General features: G+C 36.7%; 1 long non-coding RNA gene across 1 annotated transcript; it reads left to right on the top strand.

Annotated features, from left to right (window-relative positions):
- The first annotated feature begins 3,215 nt into the window (after positions 1-3,215).
- Positions 3,216-4,740, top strand: LOC115276930. The gene is made up of 2 exons (XR_003902126.1): positions 3,216-3,268; positions 4,533-4,740. It is a non-coding gene; the product is annotated as an uncharacterized LOC115276930 (long non-coding RNA).
- Positions 4,741-16,334: the final 11,594 nt, after the last annotated feature.

Raw genomic sequence — 16,334 nt, 5'->3', positions numbered from 1 at the left:
ATATGACAACTGACTACTCAGTAAAATCAGTGGCAATCAAAAGACAGTGGAATGGCATCTTTAAAGTGATGAAATTGAAATAACTACAAATCTAGATTTCTATACAAAGAAAAATGTTAACAAGAGTGTGAAAGGTAAAATTAACATTTCATTTTCTCCACACTGAGCGTGGAGCCCTCTTGAGATTCTCCCTCTCTCTCTCCCCCTCCCCCTTCTCCCTCTCTTCCGCCCTCCCTCTTTCCCTGTCCCCTGCTCATGTGCTCTCTCTCTCTCAAATTAAAACAAATACGTTATCACACAAAAAGTGAAAAAATTTTCCTAACCACAAAAATGGTGTTATTAAGTAGGAAGAAAATGATGCCAGATAGAAGCTTGGAGGTGCAAGAACAAATGAAGAATAAAAGAAAGGGTAAATAATGGGGGTTTAAGTTAATAGTGATTTAAAAACAGGGATGCCTGGGTGGCTCTGGTGTTGATTGGTGCAGAGCATGGAGCCTGCTTAAAATTCACTTTCCCTTTGCCCCTTCCCAACTTATTTTCTTTTTCTCTTAAAAAAAATAGTGATATTAAAACAAAGATAATGTCTTGAGCATTAAAAAAAGAACAGGACTAAAGTACATGAAAACAATTTTATGTAAATTGAGAAGAGGATAAATGGAAAAGTTCTAAAGTCATTATGCCTGAAGAAAGGTTTAAGTTATTTTATATTAGACTTGAATATTCAGAGTTGCATGTTGTATTTAGGGTAACCCCATTAAAATTTTTATAAATGTATATTACTATATACTAGTGGGATAAAATGGAACAATGGGGAAAAAAGTACTCAACCCAGAAGAAATCAAGACCAAAAAAAACAGAAAAGTGACAGGGAAAACAATTGTTGAGGTGGTATGTTTAAATCGCAATGGATCAGAAATTGCAGGGGTTGGGGCGCCTGGGTGACTCAGTCAGTTAAGTCTCCAACTTTGGCTCAGGTCAGATCTCACATTCGTGAGTTCAAGCCCTGCGTCAGGCTCTGTGCTGCCGGCTAGCTCAGAGCCTGGAGCCTGTTTCCGGTTCTGTGTCTCCTCCTTTCTCTGCCCCTCCCCCTCTCATGCTCTGTCTCTCTCTGTATCAAAAATAAATAAAACATTAAAAAAGTTTTTTAAGAAAGAAAGAAATTGCAGGGGCTCCTGAGTGGCTCAGTCAGTTAAGTGGCCGACTTTGGCTCAGGTCATGATCTCACCGTTGGTGGGTTCCAGCCCCACGTCGGGCTCTCTCTGAGCTGAATGCTTGCTCAGAGCCTAGAGCCTGCTTCAGATTCTGTCTCCCTCCTCTCTCAGCACTTCCCCTGCTCACGCTCTGTCTCTCAAACATTAAAAAAACAAAATCAAAACCAGGAAAATAGGCTAGGAAGAACAAGTTTAGAAAATCTCATATTAAGAAACAAACTCCAAAGTAATCTTGAGTTATGGGAAAAATCAGTGGAAGTTAGAAAATTTTTTATTCTAAAAAGTAAAACATCAAAATTCATGAGGTAGAGATGAAGCTGTGCTTAGAGGGGACTTTATTAGGAAAGAATAAAAGCTAAATAAAAGTCCATGAATGACCTCGTTATTAAAAACTACAAATTAAGCACAAAGAAGGAAGAAGAGCTTAATGGAATAGAGAACAAACATATTAGGATTAACAAAGTTGAGTTGCTTTGAGAAGACAAATGAAAAAAGTGTGAAGATACAAATACATGAAATGAAATGAAATACATTCTAGAAATGAAAGGGTACCTGGCTGACTCAGAAGAGCATGTGACTCTGGATCTTGGGGTTGTGGTAAGTATAATGGAGCAATGGGAGCAAATGACATAAGAGACGATTATCAAGATATATAAACAATTCTGCAACGCAACAGTAAAAAGACAACTCGGTAAAAATGGGGAAGTATTTGAATTTTTCCAGAGAAGATACACAAATTGCCAATAAATACATGAGATGATGCTCAACATCATTAGTCATTAGCCAAGGAGATCCAAATGAAACCACAAGGAAATACTATTTCATACCCCCTAGGATAGCTATAATTGAAAGAATTGACAAGGATGTGGGGAAACTGGAATCCTCGTATTTTGCTTATGGGACCATAAAATGGTACAGTCACTTTATAAAAGTCTGGCAGTTCTTTAAAAAGTTAAACATGGGGCGCCTGGGTGGCTCAGTTGTTTGAGCCTCCGACTTCGGCTCAGGTCAGATCTCACATTCGTGGGTTCGAGCCCCGCGTCAGGCTCTGTGCTGACAGCTAGCTCAGAGCCTGGAGCCTGCTCCTGGTTCTGTGTCTCCTTCTCTCTCTGCCCCTCCCCCTCTCATGCTCTGTCTCTCTCTGTATCAAAAATAAATAAAACACTAAAAATATAAATTTAAATAAAAAGTTAAACATAGTTACCATATGACTTAGCATTCTTCCATTCTTGCCCAAGAAAATTGAAAAGCTATCCTCACCCAAAAACTTGAATGTCAATGTTAATAGCGTTGGTAATAACCTCCAAATCGAAAGACCATATGTATACCAACTGATGAATGGATGGATAAATAAAATGTATATATGTATGATGGAATGCTATTCATCCATCCAACAACATGGCTGAATCTTAATAAACATTCTAAGTGAAAGAAGCAGCGTAAAGACTTTGTAGTGTATTGTTGCACTTAGATGAAATAATTCATAATAGTTCACTCCAGCAAGAGGGAGGATGGTTGGTGAGTGACTGCTAATGGATGTGGAGTTTCTTTTTGAGGTGATTTAACTGTTCTGGACTTAGTGGTGATGATTGCACAATTTAATGAACATGCTAAGTGCCACTCAAATTTATACTTTATAAGAGTGAGTTTTATGGCACCTAAAATATCTAAATAAAAAGTAATCAAATTTGTTATTTAAAGTCTTTCTGCTAATTCCAGGCCTTCATGGCATCCCCACTGAATTCTTTCAAATATTATATCAAGTCTGCATAAATTCTAGAAATTAGACAACTCTTATTACCAAGCTGACATAACTTTGAACATACATAGGAGATTAAAAGAAAGAATTACAGGCCAACTCTTTCATGACTATAATTCCAAAATACAAGTTCAACCTAGGTACAGTATTAGCAAATTAAAATATGAAAAAGAGAATACATGACAAAATGGTTTTCTTTTTCAGGAATGCACATTTTTCTTCACATTGAAAGAAAAAAACTATAAGGTCATTTCAACAGATGCAGAAAAAGCATTTGATATGTTAACTCACCAAACTAGTAAGAGGGAATTTTATTTTTTTTAAATGCTTATTTATTTTGAGAGAGAGCATGAGTGAGGGAGGGGGAGAGAGAGAGAGAGGAGAGCGAGAATGAATGAGAATGAGAATCCCAAGCAGGCTCCAGCTCTCTGCACAGAGCCTGACCTGGGGCTTGATCTTAAGAACAGTGAGAGCATGACCTGAGCTGAAATTGAGTAAGACACTTAGCCAACTAAGGCACCAGGTGTCCCAAGAGGGAACTTTCTTATTCTGATAAAGAGTATCGAGGCACCTGAGTGGCTCAGTTGGTTAAGCTTCTCACTCTTGATTTTGGCTCAAGTCATGATCTCACCGTTTGTGAGATGAAGCCCTGCCTCAGCCTCGGTGCTGACAATTGAAGCGCTTGGGATTCTCTCTGCCCCTCCCCCGCTCACGCACACACCTTCTCGCTCTCAAAATAAACAAACAAAAAAAGATCTCTATGAACTCTACAGCAGACATCATACTTGAGATTGGGAGTAAGATCAGGATGTCTTTATTCAACATTGTTTTGAAGGTCCTAGTCATAGTAACAAGGCAAGAAAAAACAAAAGTGTTGGAAAGGAAATAAATGTCATATTTTGTAAATGACAGACTGTATATAGAAAATCCAAAATTTACAAACTATTGGTAGTAAGTGTATTTGGCAACGTTCCTACTATATACAGATTAATATTAGAAATGTTTTTAAAAAGTTGTGTTTTCATTATGCCAACAACAAAAATGAAAAGGGAAATTACTATTTATAGCAGCATTAAAAATCTGAATCTTTGGAATAGATATAGTGAGAGCTATACAAGACTTGTTCACTAAAAACTACAAAATACTGAAAAACACTAAAGAAGGTCTAAGCAAATTCAGTTATTAACTGAATACTCAATTGGAGTATTGGGAGTAAGATCAGGATGTCTTTATTCAACATTGTTTTGAAGGTCCTAGTCATAGTAACAAGCATCTTTAATACTTTAAAGATACCCATCCTCAAATTAAACTATGGATTCAATGCAATATCTTTCTCAGGATATTTTAGTGTACATTAAGCTGATTCTAAAATTTATATGGAAATGCAAATTCAAGTCATATTACCTCCAAATAGTTAAGCAAGCCCTTCCCATAAACAGTTATAATAAATGTACATAATTAAAATAGCACCATCAAATTCAGGAAATATGTTTTTACCATCTATTTCTTAGACTTCATTCCAGTTTTGCCACATGTTTTAATAATGTTTTTTTTTTTAATAGCAAATGGATCCGTCCCTGGTTAAGCCCAGAGACAAGCCCTGGCCAGCACCTTGTTTGCAGGCTTGTGACCCTAAGCATAGAATCCAGCTAATCTGCGCCTGACTCTTCACCCACAGAAATTGTGAGATGACAAATGTGTGTTGTTTTAAGCTACTAAGTTTGTGTTAATTTGTTACACAATAGAAAATTGATACTCATTTCCAATCGATTTTAGTTGGGTTATTTTTTTTTAAGTGTATGTATATATGTATGTGTATATCTCCTACACCCAATGTCTGGTTCAAACTCATAATCCTGAGATCAGAGTTGATGCCTTTCCAACTGAGCCAGCTAGGCACCCTGATTTTAGTTGGGTTATTACTTCCTGTCTTGGTTTCTCTAGCCCCAGGGTGTCAGCAGCTTCCTGCTTTCTTTGCTCCTCTCTGGGTAGCCTCACAATTCCCTCAGGCTTGTCAGTATTTTCAACTCCTTTGTACCTAGTTCTCCATATTAATTCTATCAATACATGTGGTTAAGAATTGCTATTCTCTTAACCACATTAAAAATTTTAAAAAGGGAGAGGGAAGAATAGCTATTATTATATATCTATGGCAGTGGTTTGATAATAGGCAATATTTTTTAAGTATTACCTCCAGAACATAGCTCCAATATATTTACTCTTCCCCATCACATTAGAACTTTTTTTCTAAGTTTATTATTTTGAGAGAGAGAGAGAGAGAGAGAGAGAGAGAGAGAATGAGCACAAGCAGGGGAGGGGCAAAGAGAGGGAAGAGAGGACCCCAAACAGGCTGCCTCCTGTTGCATGGAGCCTGAAGTGGGGTTTGAAGCCACAAACTGTGAGATCATGACCTAAGCCAAAATCCAGAGTTGGGTGCCTAACCAACTGAGCCACCCAGGTGCTCCCATGTTGGAATCATTCTAACCATAAGACACCTTTATTTCTTGATCAAGGATGCTCAGGTAATAGATTTTCTAACATTTTCTCTTTCTCTTGCCCCTTGATGCCCTTGCCTAGTAGTGAGGAAGGAGTTGGAGAAATAGATACAGAATTTTAAATATTCTGTGTTGAATATGCTTCATTTAATTCAGAATTACTGGTATAGACCTATCTTTATATAGTAGGTTAAAATACTTTTTGATTTTGTTGCTGAACAGTGCATTTCTTTTTTTTTTTTGAACAGTGCATTTCAATTATATAGTGAGTATGAACTATAATATCAATTTATTTCCAAGATCAATAATCGCTCAGAGAAGAAATTAAAGTAGAATACAGACAAATTCTAAGGAGGGAAAAGAATGAGTAAGGACAACTTGTGAATCTGTTCTCCAGTGTTGATTACCATAAGTCATTTTCAATTAGCTCTTTCTAGGGCCTATTTTGCTACATGTTTGTTGTGGATATGAATCTGTATAAACTCAGAGATTTAAGAAATCTTACATTTATTACCTTCTGTGAAAAAGAGCACCTAGGTGGCTCTGTTGGTTTAGCCTCTGACTGTGGCTCAGGTCATGATCTCACAGTTTGTGGGTTTGAGCCCCATGTTGGGCTCTGTGCTGACACTTCAGAGCCTAGAGCTTGCTTCAGATTCTGTGTCCCCCTTTCTCTGCCCCACCCCTGCTTGTACTTTGTCTCTCTCTCAAAAATAAACATTAAAACAATTGTAAAAATAAAAAACAAGAGTAAATTCAGGCTCTCATACAGGTATAAAATTGAACACAGTTTATAGATTTTATTTAAGCAATGATGGAACCACAAGTTTGTATGTAGTAAGGAATGTTGAAATTAATGTCAAATGGAGGCAAAACTGGTCTTTCAATAGTGATAGAATTCTGTCAGGACAGAATTCGCCTGTCTGTAGAACAGGATTATTTTGTAGTGCTGTCAGTTATCCACAACTTACAGACTTGTAAAACAGCTGTCATGTGTCCATTATAACCAAGTGGGTTATTCTCTAGACAAGACAATTTTCTGATGGTAGCATACTTTTTCTCCTATATTTTTAATTTGGCTTTAAGCCCCTGTCCTTGGGCTGGTGGAAAACTCAACCACAGATAATGGTTTGCTTTCCATTCCTTAAATTCATGTGATATTTCCAGAGGACTTTGGAAAGAGCTGAACACTTGGTGAGGCCCCACTGATTCCTCACACTGTTTACTGCTGATATATTTATGGCATTAGCCCCAAATCATTCTTTTTGTGCTATGCGAGGTATATCCAGGTTTGCCAAGAATAGAAGTTCTAGAAATAGCCTACGGAGTATAAATGGTGCAGGAAGATGAAGGAGGATGTAGTGGTTGTCTGTTCTCACCAGAACTTTCAAAGACTTCCTTCTTTTCAGCTTTCCTATAAATTGACCATAAGGCTGTTTGACTCTCTTTACTCTGGTTTCTTTAGATGTTTGAGCCCTACTGTCAAGCCCAAGTTTCCTAGGTGCATCAGGCAGTCATTCCTTTTGAGTCCTGTCACCTCTTAGGGCACTGGCAGGAAGGGGGACATGGCTCTCATTCATGGGGTCCCATACCCCACCGCTTGCTTGGGGAATTCTCCTCTTTCCAATTTCTCATTTTTCTCCTTTATCTGCCTCTAGCCTAATTCCCTGAATGATTTCAGGCACACTCTTAACAAAAACTAGGAAGGGAAGCTGAAGCAAGAGAAAGCTTTCCTGGGTACGGATTTAAAAGGGGGAAAATCCAGAGAACAAAATAAAATGCTTATTTTATTTACTTTTTGTTCTTTTATGCTGTAAACAAATTAACGTTTCATTAAATGATCTTGCTACTGTATGTTCTCATTCATTCACTCAAGCATTTAACATTTATTCAGCATTTCCAGTATTTCAGCTGGAATTATAACAAGTTCTTCATCTCAAGGATCATATAGTCAGAGAGATAGTCAAAGGAGTAATCAAAGTGATAATATAATATTTTAAAATAAACTTAGAGCAAGGAAACTTAAGCTCTTTAGGAACCTGTAAGGAAATTTAGCTCTTTAAGAGTTAAAAAGTGTAATTACAAACATCACAAAGTCAGTTTATATCACAGAATCTCTGCTCTCTTGGTAGGTTATGAATAAGTTAAAACTTGATTCAGAAGGCCAATTTGTCATTTTAAGAGATGACCCAAATTCTAGTTTTGTATTAATATAACATTGGACAAAACTCCTACTTGTTGCAGGTATGAATCTTATTCCACACACTTGAGTGTGTGAGAAATGTTAATTTTTCTTCATGTTCTTAAAATCAAATAAAATTTGATTAAGAATCTAGCAAAGTCAACTATATGGGTGTGTGACCTGTGTCACCTCACAGGACTGCATACCCAGCAGGGCTCCCTTCACTTGGTTCAAAACTCTGTGTTGCTGTCTTGAAATTCTTGATAATTTTATCTTTGGACTTGTGTTTGCAATTGAAGTTCAGTAGGACTGCAGAGCATGCAATTGAACACAGCACAATCTGTGTATCTGATGCTGTTTCTTGCTGCCCTGCTGGCATGAAGCATTTGAGGTGCCCTGTGATTTCAGAATTCTGGTAGAGACACAGTGCATGAGCCAGTAAGTCTCAAAGGAGTACAAAGTTAGAGTGCTAGGTCTGCCACTGAGTGAGAGGTGAGGTGGGATGGCTGACGGTCCTAGAGCCATGCTTTCTTTTTGAACCAGAACTTCCTTTCCAGAAAGGAGGCAATGACCTATTAAACACAAGCAACCTAGGAATGCTATCATATTCTTTCTTACTTGTGGTACTTCCCTGTTTTAGCCAGCCACTTACCCTGAAAATGATGACACAGAAGGAGAGGGAAAGAGTGCAATCCATAGATCTTTTTTTCCATCCGTTCTTCCTTATTTATCAGTAAGCTAAAGGTAGAGTATTGATAGAATGTGTGCATTTTAAATGAATAAAAACAGTTGGCTCTTTCACAATGTTTTCACTGTTCTGGTAAGAATAAGATACATATACATGTATGAGCTACAAAATAAGAATTATGTAATTTTGGTGATTTCACAAATGAGTTACATGTTCTTATCTTTCTATTTAAAACCATCATTGTACAATATAAAGATGATTGGTAAAATCCATGCTAATAGTTTAACAATTTTCTTTACTTAGAATTGTATTAAGGAGCACCTGAGTGGCTCAGTTGGTTGAGTGTTCGACTCTTGATTTCAGCTCAGGTCATGGTCTTGCAGTTTGTGAGATGAATCCCTGAGTTGGGCTCTGTGATGACAGCACAGAGCCTGCTTGAGATTCTCTTTCTCTCTCTCTCTCTGCCCCTTCCCTGCCTGTGCACACTTTCTCTTTCTCAAAATAAATTTAAAAAGGCAAGTAAGTATTTAAAAAGGCATTTTAGTATCATTAACAGTATTTAAAAGCATTTAAATAGCATTTAGTAACTAACAGTATTTAAAAGTGTGAACAGCACTTTTTCTTCCGCATTTCCATTTCATACTGAGCCCTGGTTAAAGGTCCTGAGAGGTTTTACTTTGAACAGTCTACTTGGACATCTGGTCAACTGAGTACACTCTTTTGTCTCGACCTAGAAGTAGGTAGGCTTTGAGGATTTTTGTAATACATAGATGAGGAATATGTGCATAAAAGAATCTTCGCCTAGGCTGTAAGCTCCGTGGTGAATGCCAGGCACTGTGCTAAATGCTTTACAAAGATTATTACATTAAAAGCTTTTCAGAACATTACCAAACCTTTTATCAAGGTAGCACATAAATGTATTTAACAAAATTGCATGGTATGGAAAGACCCATAATGAAAAGTAGGAATCCTCTTTCCATTCTTTTCCATTCCCACTCTCTTCCACTCCCTAATTCCTAAACTTTGTTTTTAGTGTATCTGTTGATTTTTCCTACTCTCTAAATAATTGAGAATTTCCCATTATTTAGACATCTGTCTATGAAATTCCAGTCCTGATAAAGTTTTTAAGCTTATTTGATTTCCCCATCTCTCTTACTCTTCCTACTCTCTGGGTAATTTTATCACTCTTTTTAGTTTCTCTATTTGTCATAGGAGGGAAGGAAAAACTTCTCTCCTCCTAGGTTATGTGTTTGGACCTCAGAATTAAACTGGTGTAAGACAGATGAACAGGAGAAAAGCATACAAATTTTGTTTAATATTTTTATTTTGCACACAGGAGTCTTCAAAAGGAAGACTTTAATAACAAAGAATAATGAATTGTGAGGAGGTGAAAAGGCAGGGACTTGGGCTAGAACTAGTAAATGTGAAACTGACTAGGAAATATATGGGGAAAGTAATGGAAGATAAGGGTTATGTTAGTAGGTTTGTTTGTACAGGTACATTTTGGTGTTGACTCTCGTGTTAACAAAGTTCTCTTCTGGTACAGGGAGGGCAACTTTCTTGTGGGAAATTTCAAGACTTACTTTTAGGCAGAAAAGGGGAGTTAGAGAATCTTTCCTGCATCTGCTGTTTCTCAATGCCCTCAGGTCAAAATAAAATGCCAAAGTGGCATATTTTGAAGTGACATGTTCTGAAACCCTTTATTATCTTTAAAACATGAAATGATGCGGCGCCTGGGTGGCTCAGTCGGTTAGGCATTGGACTCTTGCTTTTGACTCAGGTCACGATCTCACAGTTTCATGAATTCGAGTCCCATGTCAGGCTCTGTGCTGGCAGTGCAGAGCCTGCTTGGGATTCTCCCTCCCTCTCTCTGCCTCTTCGCCACTTGTGCTGTCTCTGTCTCTCTCAAATAAAGAAACTTAAAAAAAAAAATGAAATGATGAACCTACTCCTTGATTTCTTCTTTCAACTATAATTTTTAAAATGTTTATTCATTTTTGAGAGAGAGAGAGAGAGAGAGTCAGAGCACGAGTGGGGGAGGGGCAGAGAGAGGGGGAAATGCAGAATTCGAAGCAGGCTCCAGGTGCTGAGCTGTCAGCACAGAGCCTGTGATGGTGCCCCAATCACAAGCCATGAGATCAGTTGGACATTCAACCAACTGAACCACCCGGGCCCCTCTTCTTTCAACTATAGGCCATTTCTCCTAGCTGCTCATTACACAGAAAGTTCATTAATAGTTATAACTTTCCCTTCCTTTCATACCTCTCCATTGCACCTCTCAGCTTTGGGCAGTTATACTTTTACTTCATATTATCATACTGCTAGCATTTGCATTCTATTAATTAATCAGATTTATGATCTCTGGTTTTTTCCTCTAATCTTACTATAAAACTTCAAAATGAGCATTGGTCACATTATTACAACTATTTATTGTCATTGCATGAGTATATGTAGTATATTGGGATGGCCCATCTTTTTATAGAGTTTTTTTTTTTTTAGGAGAGTTTTGTCTTTCCATTTTTAGGGAAGTTTTCCACTTTTATCTCATTATTAACTTCTTCCAACTTACTAGGGACAGTAGCAAATCTTTTGAATCTTCCCTTTTCCTAGATACCTCTTTTTTTTTTTTATAAGTATTTTAGATTTACAGAAAAATTGAGAAGATATTACAGTGAGTTTTTAAACATCCTATACTCAGTGTGCCCCCCATTATTAACCTCTTACATTATTAGTATGATAAATTTGTTACAATTAATTAACCAATATTGTTACATTTTTATTAACTCACATCCATATTTTATTCAGACTTTTAAGCTTTACCTATATGTCTTTTTCTCCTCTGGGATGCCACATTATATATAGTTGTCATGTCTCTGTAGGCTTTCCTTCATCGCTTTATTTATTTATTTATTTATTTTTAAAACTTTTAAAAATGTTTATTTTTATTTTTGAGATAGGGAGGAAGGGAGAGACAGAGAGAGAGAGGGAGAGAGACAAGAGCACAAGCAGGGGAGGGGCAGAGAGAGAGGGAGACACAGAATCTGAAACAGACTCCAGGCTCTGAGCTGTCAGCAGAGAGCCTGACAGGGGACTCAAAACCCGTAAACTGTGAGATAGTGACCTGACCCACCCAGGTGCCCCTTGGCTTTTCATGATTTTAACAGTTTCTCATACTTTCTTTGTTTTTGCTGACTTTGAGAGTTTTTCTGAGTGTTGCTCAAGTATTTTGCAGGATGGTCTTTGGTTGGAATTTTTGTAATGTGTTTTGCATGATTATACTGAGCTTCTGGGTGTTGGGGAAAAAGACCATGGAAGTAAAATGACATTTTCAACACTTCAGATTAAGAATACACCCTATCAGCATGATTCATCACTTGATTATCTGACTGAGATCAAATTTGTCTACTTCCCCACTGTAAAGGTATTCGTCCACTCTCCCCACAACTTTCCATATTATATGCTTTGGAGAGAAATCCACTATGTGTAACCTACACATAAGGAGTGGGGATTCATGACCCCTTCCTTGAGAGCAGTGTATCTGCATAACTTATTAAGAATTCTTCTGCATGAAGATTGATCTCTTCTCTCTAGTTCATTAACTTATTCAATCATATTAATATGAACTCATGGATGTTCATTTTATACTGTGGATTATAATTCAATATTACTTTATTTTGTTGTTCAAATTGTTCCAGCTTTGGCTACTAGGAGCTCTGTCTCTTGACTCCTGTGACATTTTGACACATTCTATTTTTTTTAAATACTTCTTTACTTTCTGGTACTGTGAAATGCTCTATAGTTCCTACTCTAGCCTAGAATCAGCCATTTCTCAAAAAGCCCTGTTTCCTTTTATTAGAGAATGGTATTAGAAACAAAGATCTAGACACTAGGTGTTAGATACCTCTTTTGAGAGTCATTGCTTCAACTTAATATTTTCTAAGCCTGCCTTTTAGCTCTCATTCTAGATTATCTGCCTTTTTTCTCCTGACTTGGATCTACAGTTTCTGAGATTTGATTTTATATGCTTCTATTTTTGTGGGAGTGAATCCTCAAGTAACTTTCTAAAAATTGGGGCATTGGGGGTAGATTTTCTAAGTCTGGCATGTTTTAAAAACTTCTTTATTCTACACGTAGACTTGATGGGAAGTTTGGCTGCTGAGGTTGAAATAATTTTCCCTCAGAGTTTTGACAGCCTTGTTGCTCTGACTTCTAGCATTTAATGAGATTGATGAGAAACATGATGTCTTTGTGAATGACCTGCATTTTTGCTTCTGGAAGGTTTTAGAATTTTATCTTTATCCTTGGTATTCTGGAATTTCACTTTGTTGAATCTATGTGTAGTTATTTCTTCATTCATTAGGCTAGTTGATTGATAGTTGTTTTCATTCTGAAGACTCATTCGGTTCTGGAAATTTCTCTGGTATGTATTTGAAGATCTTTTCTTTTTCTTTTACTTTTACTTAAAATAGCCTACTAGTTGAATATTAGGTTCCTAGGTTGGCCTTAGTGTCTATTAATTTTGAGATTGTCCCTTTTTTTTTTCTTTTGTCTTTTGGTTCTTTCTGAAAGACATTCTTGACCTAACTTTATGCATGTATGTGTATATATATATATATATATATATGTATGTATATATATGTGTGTGTGTGTGTGTGTGTGTGTGTGTGTGCGTGTGTGTGTATATATTTGACAGTCTAGTTGTTTATCTCCAGAACTCTTTCTTGTTTCTTAATTGAATTTTTACTTTATTTCCTAGCCGTCTGTTGTTTTATAAATTTGATATCTTCCATGTATCCCTGATAATATTCTATTAGTATTTATAAAATAGTTTTCTTATATTTTCTGAATTGTCTTATGTCTTTGTTTCTCTTAATTCATTTCTCTGTTTACTTTTATGTTTCTCATTCATACTGCATATTTTCCTCAAAAGCCTCGCAATCCTTGAGTCCATTTACTTTTAAGAATGAGGCTGTAGAGGGTTGCCTGGGTGACTCAGTTGGCTAAGTATCCAACTCTTGGTTTTAGCTCAGGTTATGAATCATGGTTCGTGGGTTCAAGCCCTGAATCCAGCTTTGTGCTGATAATGCAAAGCCTGCTTGTGATTCTTTCTTTCGCCCTCTCTCTCTCTGCCCCTCCCTACCTCTCTCTCTCTCTCTCTCTCTCTCTCTCTCTAAACAAATAAATAAACTTAAAAAAAGAAAGCTTTAAAAAAAAGAATGAGGCAGTGGAAAGACTGAACTTTGTATACTTGGGTGGATTTCTAGGACAACAATACCCAGTTTAGTTCCCCTAATTCTTCTAAGATGGTTCAATAAATTTCTTTATAGAAATTGCTTTTTAATTTATTATCTTTTTTTCCCCTAGAAGATAATCAGCTGCCTGATAAATATTTGGATTTTGAGAGGAAAGTGAGTGCTTTCTATATGCAGGCTTTAAATAATACCCCTGCTTTCAAGCCCAGCTCTCACTTAAGTTGTCCCTCCTAACTGGAATTTCATAGTTCTAAGGAGTTTGGATTCTCTGGATAAGATTGGTGCCCTCGCCCATGGCCATCTTTTCTACTAGAATATATTCTTTGTTTTAAAAAATCTTAATGTTTTATTTTTGAGAGAGAGAGAGACAGAGTGCAAGCAGGGGAGGGGCAGAGAGAGAGGGAGACACAGAATCTGAAGCAGGCTCCAGGCTCTGAGCACAGAGCCTGACGTGGGGCTTGAACTTACAAACCTTGAGATGATGACCTGAGCCGAAGTTAGATGCTCAATGGACTGAGCCACCCAGGCGCCCCATACTCAGAATATATTCTAAGTAGTGGTTCCTCCTGCCCTCTTTATCAGTCATTAATCCTCCATCCTCTTTCTGTTTCCCAGAAATTTTTGAAAATCACTTGTTTGCTTATGGCTTTCCTCCTTTCTCTTCAATGTTGTAGATTTATATCCCAAACCTAATCTTTTCTATTATTTAAATATGGATGTAGGAGGGACTAATAAGCGTATAGCTCATCATCTTGGAAAGGAACAAATTATCTCATTTAATTCTTAGAACAACCCTATACCCTTCTATTTTACAGATTTGGAAACATTGGCATAGGAGCTTAAATAAATTTCTCTAAACCAAATAAGCTGTTTAGTGATGGATTGGGGATTAAATCCCAGGCGATCCCCTCCAAAGCTTCCTGTTCTTGCTGTCTCTTTTAATTTACTACAGTGAAATCCTAAGGCATTTAGAAACATCCTAGGGGATAACAGAAATATTGTATTTTGGACTATTTCTTTTTAAAAGACCCAGAAGACATCTGGTTAAGTATATGGTTCCTAATTAACTAGGTTTGGCAGATAATTCTAAGGTGAATCATGTTATCTTTGCTCTGGATTGTTCCACTTTTATCCTCTCATTCAATCATTAATTGCTACATATTATTTGATTTATTTAGGAACTATTTTTATCTTTTTTTCAAAATGTTTTTTAATCACAGAATTGTAATGGAAAAGAACAATATCATTGGGAGAGAAGAACAATAACAGGAAAGTGAGGTGATTCTAAGTGGCATCATAAAATTTAAGTTTGTTCTTATATCTTTTACCCTGGCAGGATTATTCTTAAGGGACTTCTATAAAATAGAATGCATCAGATGGCCATGCTGAGAGCTGGTTAATACTTTCCAGCAAATGCTTCTTGTAAACTCTAGCTAAGACCTGTATGCTTGAATATAGTAATCTACATATTGAATACCGGAAACCTGATCTTGAGTATTCGGTATATATCCTGCAACTGCCCATTTGCATAAACTCCTTAATTTTCTCTTCAGTTTTGCCGCTAAGAATGAGCAAGTCCTGTTTCTCAGGTTTCCTCATTCATACGGTGAGGAGGCCAGACCACATGATCTCAAAGATCTTATCCTTTCATAAAATTTTTGTTCTATCATCCAGCCCTTCTTATTTTATTTTTAGTAGTTCTTCATATACCTTTTAATCAACATTTTATTGGCATATAATTTACATATGGTTAAATACACACATTTTAAATATATTGCTTGAGAGGTCCTGGGTGGCTCAGTCGGTTAAGTTTCCGACTGCAGCTCAGGTCATGATCTCCCAGTTCATGCCTTTGAGCCCTGCCTTGGGCTCTGTGCTGACAACTCAGAGCCTGGAGCCTGCTTCTGATTCTGTGTCTCCCTCTCTGCTCCTCCTCTGCTCACACTCTTGTCTCTCTCAAAAATAAATAATCCTTTAAAAATATATATTGTTTGATGACAACCCAGCTTTTTTGAGATATAATTATCATACCATGAAATTCACCTGTTAATGTGTATAATTCAATGTTTCTAGTCTATTTACAGATTTTGTAACTGTTACCACAACCTAATTTTAGAAAATTTCCATTCTCCCCCCGAAAGAAACCTTATATCTCTTAGCAGCCACTCCTGGTTCTCTTCTTCCCTCCTTCCCTCTCAGCCCTTGTCAACCACTAGTGTACTTTCTATCCTTATGTATTTGTTTATTCTGGATGTTCTACATAAATGGAATCTCACAATATGTAGTCCTTTTTGACTAGTGTTTTTCATTTAGTATAATGTTTTTGAGGTTCAGACATGTTATAGAAAGTGCCAATGCTTTATTCCTTTTTGTTGCCAAATAGTACTCCATATATTACTTTTTTTTAACCCATTCATTAGTTGATGTGCATTTAGGCTGATTCCATTTTTTAAGGTATTATGAATAATATTGCCATGGACACTTATGTAGACATATGTTTATATTTTTCTTGGGTAGATAACTAAAAATTACAGGGTCATAATGATAGCTTTGTTTAACATTTTGAGGCATGTCAAACTATTTTCCAAAGTAGTTGTAACATTTTGTATCTCCACCGGCAATATGAGGGTTTCCAATTCTCTACTTGTTTGATAATAACACTTATTATTGTAGTTTTAATTTATTTTTATTATTTTTTATTATTATTATTTTCTTTTTTAGAAAGAGAGAGAGAGTACACACCAGCTGAG

This window comes from Suricata suricatta, chromosome 13 (assembly GCF_006229205.1).
Source record: "Suricata suricatta isolate VVHF042 chromosome 13, meerkat_22Aug2017_6uvM2_HiC, whole genome shotgun sequence".
In the NCBI taxonomy this organism is placed as follows: Eukaryota; Metazoa; Chordata; class Mammalia; order Carnivora; family Herpestidae; genus Suricata; species Suricata suricatta.
Note: the sequence above shows the minus strand (reverse complement) of the source record. Positions and strands in the feature narration are given on the sequence as shown.